We start from the raw sequence: 18,932 nt of genomic DNA, 5'->3' as shown, positions 1-18,932 counted from the left end.
TCGCTGTTTATCTATGACGCCAACTAAATGACTTAATTTCCGCAAATTTGCAAACACATTTTTGCTTTATATATTGCATTCGGATATATAGAGCGCAGGTCTGCTCAAATACGATTTCAACATATGTTTTTCTTCAGATAATTATACACATTATACTAAAAAATGGTACTTGAGCAGGCCTGCGCTCGATGTTTCCCAGTTAGAAACCATCGAAAAAAAACCACATTTTTCTACAAAACATCAAATTATCAAAATCATGACGTCATTTAAACATTATTATGTCACTGTGATGATAACCTTTTACCCCCTAATTTTCAATATTATTTTAACCATCTTCCACATTATTAAAGCTCGTTATAAAACTTTCATTTTGGGGGAGAAAACTGCATAATACCGCACATAGTCCTGTGGGGATAATCTTCCTTGATTTTCTGTCAATGTTATTTGAAATTCATTCCTTAAAATACTACATTTACACAGATGTAAATTTTACGCATTTGTGTTAACAACTTAGACTCAACAGATATTTTTTACAACAAATTTGAAATTTGTTATTTATTATAAAACACAAATTCACATGTAATGAAATTATGTAAAAAAAACAAAACAAGGCAAACTTTATTTAAAAAAAAATATAGGTTCAATCTGAGTTTCCTCCATCAATTTATCAAATTATAATGTGTTTCTTAACAGACATAAAATTTCAATTTTTTTTTACATTGGGCCATATATTGTCAAATATTTAGTTTTTCTCTTAAGATATATATCAAAGGTTCATGAATATCTTACACAGTAAAACTAATAGTAGGTAATCATGCAAGTTACAAATTAAAAATGCCCAAATTAACTCTAAATTATAAACAACTCAAAATAACAATTTGAGGTACTGATGATATACATGTATATTCGGTAATTGATAATAGTTATAACCATCTATTTTAATAGTATTTTATGCTTATAAGGTTAACATGTACATAATTGTTTCAAATTTTTTGTCATAACACATTATGAATATTAGGAGTTTAAAGTACAGCAACATTTACAGCTTTAAAAACATCATGTACATTGCAATTAAATAAAAGACAACTCTTTTACAGTCCGTTTCGGGAGGAAGATTTCAATTAATTTCTGAATTTTAAAAAAGTCACCTTATGAATGTGTCTACAAACTTTGCATTTTACTTAGAAAATTAGTCTTAATTTTTTTTCAACAAAATTGAAAAAATAAACAGCAGTCAAATAATATCACATTGTGGTTAATCAAAACTACTTTTGAGTAAATCTTTTAAGAGAAAAAAATAAGTAGGGAATCAAGAACAGCAGTGAGATTGATTTAAACGTTTCTAAAAACATTTTTCGTGATAAAAAGGTTATTCCAGTAATTTTCTTTTTATCTGTGTAAGATGTATTTCTGCCCTCTGGCATGAGATAGTCTGAAAAACCACCTTTCATTGAGAGCTGCTATTTATGTGATATGAGAATATCTTGCTGAAAATGAAGAACCTTAAATTGTACCTGATATACACAAGATTGGAAAAGAAGATGTTGATTTGTTCCAGTATGTTTTTTTTTTAAATGTCCTGTTTACTCAAGGTGAAAAAAGGCAAATGTGACGGAATGCTCACTTTGTCATTATTATAGTACAAAGAAACATCACTAGAATAAACCTTCTCTAGTGTTTCACTGACACTGTCAATTCATTCTTGAAATTATTTAGAGAATCGACTCTAATGCAAACTTTCAACATGATGAACTAAATGAAAAATTAATACACACTCGAAGTAATGTATAATGTACTTACTATTTAAAAAGTAAACTTACTGCCTTGAGGAATAATCTCCTCCTCTTTGATTTGGTATTTAGGGAATTTTATGCTTCTTAATTTATGTCGTATTCCTCTGGTGAAAGTCCTAATTTTTTGCTCGCAAGAAGACGCCGCATTAGGAATTTCCTGTCCCTAGCCTTCAATGCCCGAGTCATTCCGAGATCAACAGATTGTAGTTTTGAGGTAAAATATGGCGGAAAAAATTCCAGTTTAACAATACCCAGTTTTAAATGACGATGTGAAGTGGCATTATCAAGAAACATAATTATTTGTCCTTTTTTGTCGTTCTATTTTGTAATTTGTCTATGTTATCAAATCGGTGAAGATATATATCCCCGGTTATCCACGATTTCCTATTATTCATTCATAAAATAAGAAGAGTTTTTAAATCTAATTTTCTGAAACACCGCGAACGCGCAGCTTTTTCACAAGTCATACTGCATGCGACCACCACAGTGAATCGATCCTTTGCGAGTTTCCCCCTTTGTATTTGCTACCTTTCAGCGCAAAACATTTATCTGGTAGTGCACGGAAAAAAGACCGGTTTCGTTACAATTAAACACAAATTGTTTAATCATTTCTAATAATTACAAAATAAAAAAAACCTTTGAAAGGATGGACAATTTGGACTTATTTCCAAATAAAAATCCAGAGGATACTAGCAAAAAGAGTCTTTTACCTAGTTATTTGAATGTGAAAAATAGCACCACAATAGTATGGCTATAATGTACAATAAGTAGTTTTTTGTTCTTATTAGACGATTTTTTTTCGCCCCTGAGAAAACGTAATCCTTAAATTGATTATCTATACTTTTAAATTAAGGCATTGAACTTTAACTGATAAGTTATTATTGTAAAATTAATCAAAAACCTACTTTAATTTTCGTTAAACTAGCCCGAAATAGCAAAAATGAGAGTAAGGTGGTGGACACGCTTTGGCGGATCAAAGTCAGGGGTAGTTTGCATCAAAATGTATGCTTGCAATGAAAAAAAATTGAATGATTACGTAAATAGTGAATATATTTATTAGGAACTTACCCTGTTTACACATACAAGTTAAGATTTGACAAATGTTTAATAAATTAAATATGGCAATTCGTTTCTTGCGTAAGCGATTTTACTTTTGATAGATAGAACCTAGCGAAGCGCGACCTCTTGCAAAAGAATGGAATAGAACTTTCCAGAACGGGGTCACCAAGAACGCGGTTTGCATAATTAACGTCTTGGCGAATTGTAGGACGGGTTCATCACCTATCGTGGGTAGATATTCATACCATGGATGGAACATCTTTGGTTAATACAAGAAAGTTAATAAATAAAAAGGAAAAATTTGATGAGATTAGAGTTTTGATCGAAAGAATTTATTTTCATGCAGAACGGGATGCCCAGGAACGCGGTTTGACAAATTTATGGCGGAATGTGTAGAGCAAGATACTTTAATCAAAGTACTGAAGTACTGACGGGAGTTGATTTTATCGATTATTATTTATTTTGAAATCAACTTATCTTGCGCACTTTTATAATATGAATTTTAATTAGACTTTTCAGACAAGAATTTAGAGAAACCCCATATGAATCATGTTGTGTAATATTTAAAGATAGATTTCAAACTATGTATTAGTAATCGAATCCTAAAACTTGTATGGATACAAGCACTATTGATATTGATTTCTAGTCTCGTTCAACCAGACGCTCAGCTGTCTCCGTTAATTTCCGACAAGGAAGAGAGCCTCTCTATTTGTCGGAGATTTACGGAGACAGCCGAGCTTTTGGTTGAACGAAACTATATTAAACTCTGGCGTAAGAATACTAGCTGCAGGTCTGTAGCTCCCGGTCTGAAAAAATTCGGATGGACGACCTGGGAGCTACAGTGCCTACCATAGTAAAAACTGCAATTTACGGCGCACAAAAAACTGCGCTAGTTTTGGACTGATTAATCTCATTTCCAAACATATTCTGTACAAATATTTGATTCCAAAAAATTCCTCGGACAATTTACTACAGATATCGTCACTTCACTTGCCTCTGATATTCTTCTAAACACGGTCACCAGCCCTGTAAAGTGAAGTGGCGCAGCTTGTTTACATGTAAAAATGGCGACTCTCGATCTCGACGTGAATTAATATAATTTATTTTCCGAGGTCGGTTAGCATGTTTCAAAGGAAGTCTGAGGCAAGTAAAGTAACAATATCAGTAGTAAATTGTCTGAAGAATTTAATGGTACTAATTGTTTTGCCAGAATTTGTGTGAAAATAAGGTTAATCAGTCCAAAACTAGCGAAGTTTTTTTGTGCGCCGTAAATTGCAGTTCTTTTTACTATAGTAGGCACTGTAGCTCCCAGGTCGTCCATCCGAATTTTTTCAGACCGGGAGCTACAGACCTGCAGCTATAGGAATACATGAGACTACCTAATATCTAAATTGCTCGTATTGTATTAAATCTTACTATTTTCAAAGTGTTTATAGATAAGTTTCCTTGAAAAACAATGCTTCAGCATACATTACGTCGAATTTTTCTATTATATTCAAGAAGTGAAACTTGTCAGCGGTGTTGATTTGTGCTTAGGTCCAAACACTGTTTCACTTTCGGTTTGCCAGAGTGACTGCATAGGAGAGTTGATTAAAATCAACTCCCAAAAATGACTTTAGTTAAAAATGCAAATAAATATGCACACTGGCGTTTTTAAAAAAATACACACATTTTAATACCACGACAGATTGGTAGTAAACTTTATACATTTTATTGAATACCAATTTTCGTGGATTTCGTTGTTTATTGATCCACGAAAGTAACTTTTCATCGAAGTGCAATTTCTATTAACATTTTGTATTGATAGGGTCATTGGCCACGAATTTACCTAAATAAGATTTCTTGTTTTGTTCTCCAAAACTGGTTTTTTTAATTATTCATTAATAATCATTATATACATTTATGGTAGATGTTGAAAAGAGATCATGTGTTAATTACAATAAATAACTCACAAAATAATTAGTTTTTAAAACCAAACCAAACGATTGAACAAGCTAAACATTTGAACACCAAGTATTGAACTTGGAAATGTGCCCATAGACAAGAAATCAATAATGTTAACAATTAAAATCCTTTAAAACCAGTACTGGTAAGGTTATTTATGTATATCACTATTAGTTACTAGGTACATAGAGAATATTTTAAAGATGGGGCGTAATAAAAAGGCAAACAAAATAAGAAAGAACACAGTGCAGTCGTGAACAGTAGTGTAGTAATCTATGAATCACTCAAAATGGAAAAGGATAAAGTTGATGAAATTCTAAACACATTTTTACAACAAGCACGGATTGCTTCCATAAACAAAGAAGACAATCAGGTATTTCAACTATTTAATTGAACCATAGATTCTAAGATTAATAGTCATTATGTTATGTTGACCAATTCTTGGCTTCGTCTGTTATCTTAAGTTATCCGTTAAATTTGCAGTAGTTTAATTTATTGTTCGGAGAATATTGTCTATCTATATCTAAAAATACAACGTATATATAGATATGCTTTGCTATTCAATCGTGAAATATTTTATGTGTCATCTGCTCATGGTGAAATCATTAAAACCATTCATCCGTGGCATTTGATTTCCCTCGTTTTAAAACTTTTATATTTCTGGGGTCATTCAAGTTGTTACGTATATTTCAACGTCTAATTACTCGCATTTGTTTACCATAATCTGCATTTCCGACAAGTAAAGTATTTTTCTGTATAAAACATAACCTATTTACAAACTATATAAACAAGTCCCCTTCGACAAATTTTTATACTTAGCCACGGGAAATAGTTGCTAACTCGGGGGGGGGGGGGGGGGGGGGGGGGCAATAAACTTCCTTTATCCAGCGAATATGTATACAATATCGAAATTGCTTGGCTAATTGTTACTTTTTACTAGTCTTTTTTCTGATAAGAGGTAAAACAAACTAACAACAGATATTCATAAACTCTTTGAGTGTAAACTATAGATACAGGTGATTACTTCTAAAAAAAAAAAGTAAAGACGTCAAACATATTACATGTAAAACATTATGTTCAGAACCTATGAAATGATTCCATCACTTTATTTAAGAAATAAAGTACGAGTTTTCGCGAACGTTGCAGAATAACCTCCGAGGTTAAGAAATGTTGTTTTGAAATATAAAAGCCGAGGCGTTAGCGGAGGCCTTTATATTTTAAACAACATTTCGAGACCGAGGAGGTTATCCTGCAACATTCACGAAAACAAGAACTTTATTTCTATTCTACTAACAGCCCAGTATTTCTACAGTTCGTTTCTCCTATAGAGAGACTATCTAAGTCATGTTAACGGCTATTCCGTGTAGCCCCAACGGTTTTGTTAGTAATGTTTACATGTATATCGATCAAAGGAATCACATGCAGACGACAGAATTTTTGTTGAATTTTTACTACTCTTCACTTATTTATGAAATATCTTTGAGTTATATTCCTAATGTTTTAAGGGCAATTTAATACGATTATAACTACTATACACTTTATATATTTTATGTAACAACACGCAGTGAAAATATGCTGGGGAGGTCCTAGGACCAGCCGCATTGATCTCTAAAAAATAAACATTTGAGGCAATACACATCGTTTTGACTGGAACTAACACGTGAAATTGACATGTTTTTAAAACTTTTTACGATGTGAAGTTATACTTTCATGATCAGTGCGAGACAAATAGGTATTTCTGATCTGATAATTTACTGATGACGTTCGTGGTATATTGGAGAATAATGTCTGCGGCATATCTTTGATCTTGGCAATAATTGTAGTAGAAATGTTGTTAATGTTACACTATGTAGAACGCACGCATTAATATTATTGATTATTGTTATTCATGGCCGCATTTAAGGGCACAAATGTATAAAAAAGTCAATATTTTGCTTTTCACATTACTTTTCACATTATTGAAAACTTTTCAATTGTTATTTAGATTCGCTAACAGAAACCTATCATTAGATGCTTGTTAATCCCGAACGTCTTTTTAAAAACATACAGTTGCTTATGAATACAGCAAGCGATGTTTATGTTCGAAAAGAACTCAGCGAATTGTATATGTTTGATTCTAACAACCTTCTTTGATTTAAGGAGTCGAGAGGAATACAAGACGACTGTAATCCGAATCTTTTTTGGAAACAATTACAGTTAGTCATTGGAACAAATGAGGATGTTCAAATTCGACGAGAAGTCAACGAAATGTATATGTATGCTTTAAATGTCTCTCATCAAACGTGCGAATACATGTCTGGGAGTAAAGGTGAAGGATTTCTTTTTAGTTGGTTGTCAACCAGGATATTGTCAAATTCTAAAAACTTCAAATGACGAAAGAAATGTTTGTTATTATTTCCTTTCTAGAGGAGCGTTTATTAGCTCAATCGAAAAGCAACATTTCAACGAAAACGTTGACCACACAAATCGTGGACCCTGCCTGTCCACAAACTATCCGGACGGATTTGACAGATGTGTTGCGTTGCCAGTACATATAGATTCTTCGAATAGATCTTAAAACATTTCATACAACGTTCTGGAACAGTGTTAAATCAAACATACTTAACGACCGAGTTACCGTCATGCATTGCGGTTCCAAAGGCCCGGAAAAAAGAGACGAGGAAGAACGTCAATGGTTAATATCATTTTCTGTTCTTGAGAGGTATATCGTCCACTCATTGAACCACGTTCAGTTCTGTTGTTATGGATTCATGAGAATACTTCTTCGTTCAGTTCTTGACTGGAACGCTGACACTAAGGACACGATATCTTCATATCATATAAAAACTGTACTTTTCCATGTCTTGGAAGATATCCATCAAGAATTTTGGATTCCACAGAATATTTTCCACTGTGTACGAATTTGTTTGACTAGACTATTGTTATTTCTTTTGAGAGACTGTTGTCCCAACTATTTCATACCTGAAAGTAACCTTTTTGTTAAATCAAGATTTATTCAAAGAAGATACGAAATACAGCAAAAGCTACGCGAAGTGTATTTTTGTAAAAATTCATATTTTACTCTCACCCTATGTCTATTTTTTCCTATAAATATACAAGAATTAGAATTCGGGTCATATGTACTTAGAAAATTCTATTCAGTATGCTTAGCACTGAATTTGGTAAAAGGTTATCAGACTACGTATCGTGAATGCATTCATTCAGTTCTAAATATCATGCACTTGCTTGCTTTACAAGATGATCAGGAAAACAATGTAAGAGCAACTGCTTTGAAGTATACCTGGTTATTGATTATGAGAAGAATAGGAGTGATTATGTACGACAAATATGTGCTGACAGGATTTCCATTGTATTTAATGTCAGCGGAAGTGGCATTAATGTTTGCGCAAAATGCCAATGTATTTGGTTCGATTTACTTAGCATCATTGTGGTATTCTCAAGGCAGATATAAGCTTTGCCTCAAATTGCTTCACAATGTTACAGTTAACATGTCTCCAATAGTTTTGAACTCGGTTGTTTATAATGAATCACTAATAACTAAATGTAGAGAAGTGCCCTGTAATTATTCTTTGTTGGTTAGACACCACTACCGTAAAGTGTGTGTAGATATGCATCGAACAAGTCATCTTTTCCCAAAAGATCTAGAAAACTTTGTCAAAACCTGTAACGTTTCCGAGTTTATAGTTTTTGATAAAGCATATGCATACTTTCTTCTGTTCCTTTGTTATCATGATATGCACAAAAGAGCGGGTTGTTCTCGAATGCTCTCAAGCCTTCAAGAATCCTATAAAGAATTTCAAGGAATTTCTTTTAAGGTGGAAGGCTACATCGTCACAACATGTCTGACTTCCGTTCGAAACGCCATTGTGTTCCGGATTGATAACATTATGTCGTGGTACAAAATAGCTATACACCGTTTAATTGAACTCTTCTAACTAAGGAGATAAGATAGGAAATCACCAAAACGCTTAGAAAATATGTCAATTTTCTTCCTGTTTAAAGCTTTTAACTAACATTGATTATCAGCTGTTTTGTACGGAAAACGTGGAATCTAAATAATATACAGTTTCCCTGCTCTGCTGCTATATTGGCAATACATTTTTGTCATGTCATCTGTAACAGACGATCATACATATGTGACGGATTATCGATATAGGTAAGCAGATGTCAATTTTCATTTAAACTATATATGTATGATGAATATAAAACGAAAGTACCGTAGTACGATCTCTTGAATTGATTCTAACTTTCCAAATTAAAAAAAAACATTTGCAGTAAAAGACTTTCATTGAAACTTTGACATTAAACTAATGTATTTTGATTAACATAAATACAGCTAGGTAGCAATAGCAGTGGAAGCCCGGATTTGCAAGCCAAATGAGGGAAAGACAGAAGTCTGAAAAGGAGCATGTTTTTCATTTCCACACATGCATGTGTATCACTATGGACATCTAATGTATGTATTAATATGCGTATGGTTGTTGTTTATAATTGCTATTGTATATAAAAAAGTAAAAGGCAATTTATAATATAATTAACTACTAATATTTTGTTTTAAAGAGTTAAATATATATAATGCATTCATCAAAAGTATAATTTTTCAGCTTCAAACATTATCAGAAGCACTACTAATCTTATATCTACATATTTAGCATAGACTTGTTCCTTTTTTTAATTTTTCTTCGTGATTTTTATTAATTAAAAAATTGATCCCAAGATATTTGAGACCATGTAAAATAAAGAAAGACAACTCTTAAACAGGATCTTTCATACCAAGATTTTTGCAATAATTAAGTATTTCCTTTAATTTTTCAATTTCATTCAATTTCTTTTCTTCATCCCACTGACCGACGAATATTGTTTATATTTTCAGGCTTTTGTGGGATTTTGTCCAGCAGTTTGCCTTAAAAGAATTTTTTTATATTTTAGTTTCATATTTATGTGGATTCCAAAAAAAATCATACAAACTTTATTCATGATTTTTTTGTTTTTCATTTCTAAACTTAATAACATTTCACTTTCATAAGAATTTTAAAACAGAAATGTTTAAAATTTTGATAAATAAGGGGTTATCTGGAACCAGACTGATATTTAAAAAATTCTCTAGAAAATAGTGTATTGTATTTTGAGGTCTATTATTGTTGAATACTGTGCCTAGTATTGGTAACAAATGCATGCAACAAAAATCTCCTACACTTATTTGGTGTAGAGATCCACCTTAAAGGCGATCGGCGTGTACAAAATACTAAAATACTTGTAGATATTGCCGAGACAAAAATGAAAAAATTCAGTGAAGTATATACCTGCTTATGTGTTAACGAATCAAACGTTTAGAAGTCATTCATCTACTTTCGTCTGAACATTTGAAATAGTATAACATTATATGTACGTATTTTATGTTGACTTTGTGAGGATGTATGCGCGGATGGAAAATGAGGTCATTTTTTTCATTTTGTTTACAGTTATATAAAACATTTCCGAAACGGAAATAAATGAGTATCAACTTTATACTGACAGTTTGTATTCATAATCTTAATGCTATTTTTTCAACAAATACATATCTTTTTGTCAATAGAAAAAAGCAAACTCTTGTTTATGCCTGTACATTTACTAATACAAGAAGTTGTCGGTATCGATCATCATTTAAAAGTCTTATTCTACAATGATTATTTATATAATGAATGCTTTGTTAGTCCATTATATATAAAAATAAAATCCCCCCCCCCAAAAAAAAACCAGTTACCTTTTTCTCTTGGCAAATACACGTGTACTAAAAAGAAAACTTTTTCCCATAGAATATTTTGCTTGATTATACTTTTTGATTTTTAAAACATAATAGCATTTTTGGTAAGCATTCATTCAAAATGGTTTTGACTTATAAATATGAAATCTAGATTTTCACGTGAAAATAGCTTGATTTAACAATTCTTATTAAAAATTAAAAGTATTGAAAGTTTAATAAAGAATAATTCATAATTACTGCATTGTGTACATTGATTACTCTAATTGTTTTTAATTTGTGACAATCATTTTTGTCAACTGTCATAAACTGTTTTGTGTAGTAGTCTTTATACTGTTTGTTAGAGCTTAAATGCAGAGCCGCCATACACATACTTTTGTCTGCTTAAGATAGTCATTGGCTGCATTTTTGCCATAAATTGTATTGTATATTATGTTTTGCAGAGAGTTGGTGGTGAAAAAAAATATTCACATACATGTGTTTATAACTTATTTTATTGACTGACAAAACACAATAGATATATCAATAAAGTCATTAGCATTTTGTTTTCTAAGTACAGTTATTAAAATTATACCATTGTGTAGAATATGTGAACTCTTTTGCCATAATATTTCAGTACTCTGTCCCAACATACCATTGGACTAGATTTTGTTTAAATGTTAGATATATATTTGTAAACACCAAGGGTTCAAAGGATGTTTACTTATTATTAGGAAAATGTCCGAAGAAATCCTTTTCTGTAGTGCTTATTTTTCAATTAGCTTAATTGTCAAATTTCATGACATGATTTTGCATTACAATGGACCTTAAAGTGCCTTTATGATAACGTTTATACTATGTAGAATGGTTCGAGTGAGTAACAAATTGATGTTAAATTTTCCCATTACAAATCTTATTAATAAATAATTTTGTTTCTGTGATTTTCTTTGGTAAAATTATAAGATGACGTGTCAAGATTTTTTTTTTAAATGTCCCCCCTTTAATAAACCGATTTAGTAAATATTTTTTGACATGGGCTTGATCAATAGGCAACCACTTTTTTGTCATTTTAAATGGGATCATATATTCATTTTGTATACGAAATGTTGACAAAACACAATGTCGACCACACGGAACAGCGCGTCATCATATAGCATTAGAAGCGGAACATCTTACTTTTTTACATGTAACTGGGCGTGATCGTCTAAATATAATTTTTCGTTTATGTTTATTATACTTCAGTAACGCATTTGTAATGGACATCCAAAAATTGAGTGTCAGTGTTCGAGCTATTGGTGACATAGAGGACTTACAATTCTTTGTTATGTAAAAAAGTCATGCTTAGGTCATGTTTAATATGGGAAATCAATTGACCAAATAATCGTGCCCATGCCCGTTTAAAAATAATGAAAAATAAGAATATACTAAAGATTTCGCTAGTATTGTGCATTTGCTGCTCTCTTTTGCATTTTAATCATATTCAAAAACAAAAACGGATATTTTTCCGTCACGTAATACCTCATAGTATGTAAATATGGTAGTATCATTAAACTAATTAAAAAAGATATAATATATTGGATAAGAAAATGAAATGTTTTTATGTGTGTGTTATGCAGCCGATGTTTTAACAAATACATTAATTTATTTCGCGTTTGTTCCTTTACAAATAGAAATAGAAATATGTCATAAGTTTAAATTAGCTTTTATATTTTTATCACAAACCAACAACAAGATTGGAAGTTTGCCCACAAACAGGGAAACCGGGTACAGCTTTGGCAGTCATACATGTATTAATGACGAAAGCTTTACCTTTCTTTGAAAATGCAAAAGAAATCATAACTTACCAAACATATTTTTAGAAATTGAATTATCCTAATTTTTGCAAAGAGCAGACAGCTCTTAAAAAAGTCTTCAAGTCCAAAAACTTTAATTAATCGACTGCATACATACTCCCGATTGGGGTTTGGTTTACGTCAACCTCATAGTGATTTTAAAATAGGTATTCAATGTAGCTTATATTAATCGATATTTTGAAATCCACCTCATTAATGGATTGATGTGGAATTACACACCTGGAAAAAGTCATTCAAATTAACAGGAAATTTTTTGATAATGAAGGATATTATGATAAATGAACTGTACCAATGTCAAATAACCCAAAAAATTGCAGTTTGGGGATAAAAATTGAATATCTAAAATAATTATTCGAGTAGGTAACAACAAAAGCCCCTGCAGGATTCGAACTCGGGATATACGGGTCACAAGTCCGACACTTTTTCCACTTGGCTATGGAGTAAGTTACATGTTTCAGTCCATAAAATCCTTTTAAAAACGAAATGTCGTTGCGATCAGAGTTCAGTCAATTTGTGATGATGTGTTATTCCACCTTAACTACATGTACCTTAAACAGAGAGTACTGAACTTGTATTTACTTTTTCTAATCATACTAGAAAGGACTTAATTTGCAATGCCCTATGGTGCGAAAGATATGCTCTTTTTTAATATTTTAAAACCTTACGTAAATTATACCTGCCTGCATGGAAGACGACCTATACATAAATACTAACCATCGACCAAGTTATTTAGATTAATAAAAAGCAAATAATAAATTGATCATGAGATATCACAAATATGCAGTTATAATCAGGGCCAACAGCTCAAAAAATGGTTGCATGAACATGAATGAACCAAGATGAACGTATTTTTTGTATTTGTCTAATGTATATATTAATTTAAACATTTTTATTCTATATTGGGTGTGATGATTTCAATGATAATGTTTGACGAACATTTAAAATCCACTCAAATGAAAATCAAATATTTGCAGACAGCGAACGTCAATACATTGCAATAAATTTTTAAAGTTTTACTAAATGCATTGTGTGTTTTGTTGAGCGATAGAAGACGTATAGAGTAACGCCTTTTTCATAGTTTTGACAAACAGTTTTTACTTGACAACTATAAACTAAACACCAAAGATTCAAACTTTGGGCCCCTTCTTCCCTTAAAGAAAAAAGATGTGTAAATGAACTTTACATGCGCGTATTTATATTTCAAAAATCATTTTAACCATTTCTGCCTAACTAAAAGCAAAATGCAAGTGTATGCCGAATCAATTAATGCTTAACGTTCAACGAAAAGCACTTCTATTTAACTGAATTAAAGAATTAAACTGCGATCATTATTCTTTTTTCTGCATGCTTATAAAAACAGTCTATACGAAAAAATTGAGGTGTTGAGCAATTAGAGAACATATAAGACATCTGCATAGAAACGCAGGTAAGTGTAATATATTGTAAATGGCATCATAATGTCATGATAATCGGTGATATAAGCCTCTTTTTAAGTTATTATCACAGTGCAAAAAATCATTGTTTTAGATAATTCTGATCTAAGACTTAACTTTTCAAATTCAAGATGTGTTTTGTAATATGTTCTTTGAATTTTATGTTGACAAAATCATCTGCAAAATTAGTGATATAAAATTCGGACCCTACGTTGGTATTATCAAAAGAGACGTAATGTTTTGTCATAAAACTGCTTATCTCTTATAACAACATTGTGTTTTTTTGTTGAATGCCCAGGACATCAAAGAGTTCTTTATTTAATTACTATATCCATGTAAATGTTTCATTCAGGGTTTTTTTGTCCTCACATATCACCATTGCTAAGATAGTATGTAGATTTAAAATCAAGCTTTATTTTCGATCTTGAGTTCGAAGCAGACTGCTAGTCTTTGCCACTCCCGAATCATAAGGGATCAGAATTTTTGGTCATACGGAAATATAATTTTACTCAAAGTAATGTTTTGAAGTGTTTAATTTTCCACACGTCAGTTGAAGATTGAACCCTATTAGGTATTACAATAGAAAAAATTATAAATCTCAGACACAAAGAAATTAGAATTGGGTGTATCTGTGCAGCATAGTATTATAGAATTAGCAAATCAGGAACAAGTCAACAACTTTGGAATCTGTTAGAATGGTTATTCAGAGAGAGAGAGAGAGAGAGAGAGAGAGAGAGAGAGAGAGAGAGATAGAGAGCTTAAATGTTCACGACTTTGACGAAGAGATAGTAATTACCTATTGCATACACTTTATCTGATGCAAAGATGCTGATGTAAAGCCGTGGGTTACATACCTCATGATGGATCAGTGAACATGTATAGCATTTATGTATCCCTTGTGATCTATCAAATGTCATTCTGACCTCCAGACTTAATACACAACCGATTATATGTGTCATTATGTATGTAATTGTTTTGCAGGGTCTGATAAGATATATGATGATATACAAACGTTTTTATTTTGAATGTTCTTGAACCAAAAAATACAAAGTAATATACATATTAAGTTGCCCATGTGTAGTTTTTCGAAGTTGAAAATCTATTCAAAATGCACTGTAAATGTTATATTATACAAAATTGCAAGTTCAAATGGTCTAGAATTGTTTTTAAAACATGAAAAAGGGATTGTGATTAATTTATGTCAAATTTGCTAAATTTCATAAATGGAAAACATTAAAGTATTTATCCGATGATTGATCGGGGAGATTCGTTGCTATTGACCTTTTGATATTTGAGAGCCATAAATTATACAAACACATGATAACTTATTTCGAAATCTTCGTATAAAATTAGTCATTCGGCAAAAAAATATATTAGCGGACCAAGATTTAAAGACACATTTTCTCATCCATTTAATCTTATTCTGTGCAAAATTCGTTATCAGCTAGTGACTGAGCTATGAAGTTTTAAACACACGATAACTCACAAAATCGATACTTCGTGCCTGTTGAAGACTCACGCTTGTATTTTCATGCATTGATTTTTTTTTCTAATTTTTTTTTGAAAATCGTTATCTTCTAGTGACTGAACACAAGATAGGAGGGGGTGTATTTGATGAAATATCTATCGGATTGTTTCAATGGGCTTGGGGCTTGGGTGGCTTTTAAACGAAGACAGTCAATACCTGGTAATTTTGCATTTTCATCTTTATTATAAATTTTATAATCTCAAATCCTATTGAGTGATGAGCGTGAAACGTTGTACCATGTTATCGTTTTATTCTTTGTTTTCATTAAACTAATAAATTACAAAATTGAGAACTATTATCAGAGCAGTCATCTCCAATTTATCAATTAAATGCTTTTTACTAAATCATGTTTTGTTATCGACGATAATTGATATCTTGGAGTTCAAACATACATGTATATATATATATATATATATATATATATATATATATATATATATATATATATATATATATATATATATATATATAATATCTATATATATATAAATTATTTTGCCGAAAAGAAACCATTTCAAGATGACAGAAGAATTTTTTTTTAAAGTCTCTATTTTTATTATAACGTATCGTATCGTATCGTATCATTTTTGATACTTTTTTGTATGTATAGAAAAGAGGTTAAACGATATAGAATGTTGTTCTGGAATCATTGTAGACGTGTTAATTGTGTATTAAAAGTGATTCAAAATGTCTTTCGTTTAATGGAAGACCTCTTATCGAATGTTCAGGTAAAGATTATTCCTATTAAGGTCTTCCGTGTTTGACGAAAGACCTTCTTGTTAATACATTGTATTTTTATTAAGGTCTACCGTTACCTTTTGATATTTGAGAGCCATAAATTAAACAAACACATGATAACTTATTTTCGAAATCTTCGTATAAAATTAGTCATTCGGCAAAAGAATATATTAGCGGACCAAGATTTAAAGACACATTTTCTCATCCATTTAATCTTATTCTGTGCAAAATTCGTTATCAGCTAGTGACTGAGCTATGAAGTTTTAAACACACGATCACTTATAAAATCGATACTTCGTGCCTGTTGAAGACTCACACTTGTATTTTCATGCATTGATTTTTTTTTTCTATTTTTTTTTTTTGAAAATCGTTATCTTCTAGTGACTGAGCTACGAAGTTTATTGAACGCGATAACTTCCAAATGACATTTTAAGTTGAAATAAGGGGATGTTTGAGGACTTTGTACATGTTATTCGATATTAATTATATCATGTAACACCAGTAAACGCTCGGGGTATGAAAATGAATAGCTGTTATTAAAAAAAATATATTTAATTAACAGTGAAATCCCAGGTATGGTTTTCAATTCATAAGATGCGCATATAGATCATAGTAAATAAAGCTGAAGGAAAAGGCAACTGGGAAATGCTGAAACGGATACATCACTTATTCTGCAGATTATCGAGAGTTTCTGGAAATGGAAAAGGTTGAGTTTGATCAATTATCTTTCGAATTGTTTCAATGGGCTCGGATGGCTTATAAACGAAAACAGACAATACCAGGTAATTTTGCAATTTCATTTTAATATTAAATTCGTAATCTGAAATCCCATTACGTTATGTATATTTTATGACATGTTATCATTCTATTGTTTACATTCATCAAACTGATAAATTACAAGATTGAAAAACTATTTAAAGAGCAGTCATATCCAATTTACCAATATGTTTTACTATACCATGTTTTTTTTATCGATGATGAATAATATCTTGGAGTTCAAATATATGATATTACATGTAACATTCTTGTATGTATATGTTTTCGACGAGAAAAACCACTTCGGGATGACAGAAGAATTTGTTTCTCTTTTTTATTATTGTTTTTTTTTGTTTGTTAGGAGGGGAGTTTTAACGATACAGAATGGCGTTCTGAAAACATTCTTAACGTGTTAATTATGTCCAGTATTTTTCTTTACTTTTCAATGTAAAAGAATGTATAATCTTATTTGCTTGCTTTGCAAATTTTTTTTAACAAAATCTTTTTTCGGAACACAAAATGAAAATAATACTGTAGTTACTTCGGACATAATTTATCATTTAAAGTATATGGGGAAATGAAAACAGATCGCGTTATCAAATCGTAGAAAGACTTCATGGTAGATTTGATCTTGTGCCATCTATGTATTTATTTTATAAGCATGCGCTACTGTGACTTCCTGACCAAGTGTATAACGTAGGTGCAATGCAGTGTTATAAACGATTAGTTCAAATAGTTTAATACAAGTGAACACATTTGAAAGTTTAAATAAGAACTTGCAATTGTAGTTTAACAAAAAATCTAACAAAAAGATTGGTGATATAGAATTTCAATCCGTCGCAGTTCATTCTAATTCATGGGATTCCTAAAACAGTTTCCTGTCCTGAAATACAGTTAAGGTTAAAATTTTATCAATTCTAGTTGCTTTACTTCTATCCTTCTATACGCTTCTTTTAATATATTCTTTTATAATAAGGAAATTTTACAAATATAAAAGCACAATTACAAAAATAGAAGTATGGTTTTAAACAAGTTAATGGAATTTGGCACTAAATATATAAACCTTGACTCTTCAACGTTGTGTAACGACAATGAAAAATAAACAGTCTACATCCATTGGAGGTACACGGATTTTGAAAAAAGGGTTGTATAATATGAAGAAGCTGCATCTAAATAGTACATTCTAATCAAATATGCAGGTTGTTCTTTCTGTTTTTCATTTTCTTCTTCAAAAGTTCAACCCCACTTACAGCATGTCCGGAAAACTCTATTTCAAAGAGCTTATTGACTATTTAATGTTGATTTGTAGTAATATTATTACTAAATATTATCATTAATTATTATAAATATCTTATACCAATACAACATGTAGTTGTTGAAATTGTTTAAACATATTTGAAGTTTTTTTTAATCCTTCAACCATAATGTTAAGCTAACTAACCCTCTCAAATAAACCATTAATTTAGTGTTAAAAAGCATTTTTTTTTTATAAGTAAGCGAAAATAGCTGATGAACAATACCTGACTTTCATTGACTAGTATTCACTATATAGGTATTTATTTTGTGAATATTTTAATCTTCGTAATTTTGAAGTTATGGATGATGTATAATTCATCATTATAATAGTTCAACAAAAGCAACGTAGACCAAAGTTTTAACAAATGAACAAACTGAAAAAAGAGTCGATCATGCGTTTATTTGATGAAGAATTGTTTATATTGGTAACTCGTTTTTTGACACTATGATATTCACCTCTTATGTGAAACGTGAAAAAGTAGTTTTGTGTTCTCTCCGCTTTTCTGAAAAACGCATCAATATGAATTTTTTATTTGGTGCGTAGAAGCTGTTTTTATCAATTATAGCACAAATTTTTCTATAAATAAAGAGCCTTTCTTTCTTTTAATGTTGCAATGATTTTGATTAGTTCTTGTGTTTTATTTTTTGTTGTTTAAGGATTAACGTCAGGAGAGTATAATTCGTTCTACATAAATCCGAAATACTTTTGGGATCAGCTACAGTTGGTTATTGGTACAGAGGAGGATGTCCATGTTCGCAGGGAAGTAATCGCGCTTTATATGTATGCATTATGTGGTTCAAATTCTTGTGATT

At 31.0% G+C, this 18,932-nt stretch overlaps 1 long non-coding RNA gene across 1 annotated transcript; it reads left to right on the top strand.

Annotated features, from left to right (window-relative positions):
- Nucleotides 1-8,603: 8,603 nt before the first annotated feature.
- LOC136276603 (uncharacterized) lies at nucleotides 8,604-9,767 on the top strand. Its single transcript, XR_010715124.1, has 3 exons — nucleotides 8,604-8,952; nucleotides 9,133-9,252; nucleotides 9,670-9,767. It is a non-coding gene; the product is annotated as an uncharacterized lncRNA (long non-coding RNA).
- The last annotated feature ends 9,165 nt before the right edge of the window (nucleotides 9,768-18,932 follow it).

Source organism: Magallana gigas, chromosome 6 (genome assembly GCF_963853765.1).
Source record: "Magallana gigas chromosome 6, xbMagGiga1.1, whole genome shotgun sequence".
NCBI lineage: Eukaryota > Metazoa > Mollusca > Bivalvia > Ostreida > Ostreidae > Magallana > Magallana gigas.
The sequence above is the reverse complement of the archived record's forward strand: the minus strand, read 5'-3'. Positions and strand labels throughout refer to the sequence as shown.